Genomic DNA, 2,544 nt, shown 5'->3' on the forward strand with positions numbered 1-2,544 from the left:
AACACTTCCCAGAGACGAGCCTATGAGCTCCATTTCATCAACCTGCTGGATACTAAAAATCATGGACTAAATATAGACATTGGATTTATGACACATTATAACCTGCCTGACATCTGACTCCCCAGGTATCTCTCTACTTTCATCCCCCTTCTCTCTTCCCCCACCCGCCTGTCTCTCACCCATTAACTCCTCAATCTACATTTTCACTGACTGCCTGTCTTGTATGCATACCAGCCCAGCCTCTGGCTGCTTTACTTTTCATTCCATCCAGGAAGAGCACACACCAACTGCTGAAACTTCCTTAGCCTGACGAAGGGTTTTTGAACCCGAAAGCTTGCTTAATAACTATTCTCCAACTATTTGCGTTGGTCTAATAAAAGATATCAGATTCACCCAAGGAACCTTGTCTGCCAGGGAATATAGGAACACCTGCTTTTTGTAGGGTGCTGCATTTGTTTTGTATGACCATACTAGAGACTCAACAAGCTGAAAGCACATTATAGGCTTTGCTGCTTGTGGATCTTGTAGCAGAGGCTAGGGCAGTGATCACCAACCCCAGGATCCTGATTGACAGGTAGATCCTGGAGCCTCTTTTGGTAGATCCTGGGTTGGGCATGACCACACGCACCGCCCCCAGCAGGTCAATCTGTGGTGGAGGGATAGAGTAGGGGCCAGATTGAGGCCCCCGTGGGGAGCGGCTGACCATGCAGCCCAGTCAGGAGCAGGGGAAAGTAAGTGGGGCACCAGCCTGGCTGGGTGGTGGGAGGATTGAAGAAAGGGGGTGCTCCTCCAGGGGCACAGGGGGCTCCCGCCCCATCTCTGTGGGGATGGAAATGGCAGAGGCTGCTGCCACTGCACCTTGAGTCCTGCTGCAGGTGGCCACGTGTAGGCATGGCTTAGCTCAGCTCAGCAGTGGGGACTCTTGTGGGGGAAGCTCAGCAAGGTCTGAGAAGATCTGGTTGTCCAGGGGCATGGGGGAGAGGGGCTTCTGCCACTGGGTGCAGCCTGGCAGAGGCCCTGGGGCCCTGTGCCCCCCAACCTGTGCTCAGGGTGCAGTGGGCAGCCTGCAGCAGTAGCCACCTCGTTCCAAGTACAGGTGGGGGGCATGGGTTCCTGGGGCCTCCACTGGGCTGCGCCTAGCAGCGGGAGCCTCCCCCCCCTCCGCATGCCCCTGGGCCGCAGAGACTTCCAGACCCGGCCAGGCCAGAGCCCAACACAACGTTCTTCTGGCTGCTGGGCAGGCACAGCTCAGTGCAGCCATAGCACAGAAGTGGGATTAGGCCCCGGCCCAGCCAGGTCTGGGACACTCTATGATTCAGGGGCACATAGGGCATGGGGCAGGGGGGGCGCAGTAGATCCTGGGGTGACCTTTAGTTCCAGAAAGTGATTTAGTAGATGTAGATGTAGGGTCGGAAGGGACCTTGTAGATCTTCTAGTCCAACCCCCTGCCCTGGGCAGGAGAGAAAACTGGGCTCAAATGACCCCAGCCAGGTAAATGTCGAGCCTCCTCTTAAAGACCTCTAGGGTAGGAGCCATCACCACTTCCCTTGGAAGTTGGTTCCAGATCCTAGCCACCCTAACTGTGAAGTAGTGCCTTCTAATGTCTAATCTAAACCTACTCTCTAGCAACTTATGGCCGTTATTCCTTGTTACTCCTGGAGGCGCTCAGAGGAACAAGGTCTCTCCCGAACCTCACTGGTCCCCCCTAGTAAGTTTATAGACAGCCACCAGGTCCCCCTTCAGACTTCTCTTGTGAAGGCTGAACACGTTAAGGTCCCGCAGCCTCTCCTCATAGGGTCTGCCCTGCTGTCCCCGGATGACGTGAGTGGCCCTCCTCTCAATGCTGTCCACAACCCTCCTGAAGTGTGGCGCCCAGAACTGGATGCAGTACTCCAGCTGTGGCCTGACCAGTGTCACATAGAGGGGGAGGATCACCTCCTTGGCCCTGCTTGTGATGCATCTCTGGATGCAGGACAAGGTATGGTTAGCCCTTCTGACCACATTCTCACATTGTCAGGCCATGTTCATCTGGGAGTCAATAATGACTCCAAGATCTCTTTTTGCCACCGTGCTTTCGAAAAGGGAGTTCCCCAGCCTATAGGTATGCTGCTGGTTCCTACTGCCCAAGTGCAGCACCCTGCACTTGTCGGTATTGAATCCCATGCTATTTTCATTTGCCCACTCCTGTAACCTGTCCAGGTCCTGCTGTAATCTGTCTTTCTCTTCTAGTGTGCCCACCTCACCCCAAATCTTGGTGTCATCTGTGAATTTAAACAGGCTGCTTTTCACCCCATCGTCCAAGTCACTAATAAAGAAATTGAACAGTGCGGGCCCAAGGACCAAGCCCTGGGGGACCCCACTGCCCACTTCCCTCCAGGTTGAAAATGACCCGTCCACCACCACTCTCTGAGTATGAACCCTCAGCCAATTTGCATTCCATCTGACTGTGTAGGCATCAATGCCACAGTCACCTAGCTTTTTAATGAGAATGGGGTAGGAGACAGTGTCAAAGGCCTTCCTGAAGTCCAGAAAGACTACATCCAC

This window comes from Alligator sinensis, unplaced genomic scaffold, assembly GCF_000455745.1.
Source record: "Alligator sinensis unplaced genomic scaffold, ASM45574v1 scaffold196_2, whole genome shotgun sequence".
NCBI lineage: Eukaryota > Metazoa > Chordata > Crocodylia > Alligatoridae > Alligator > Alligator sinensis.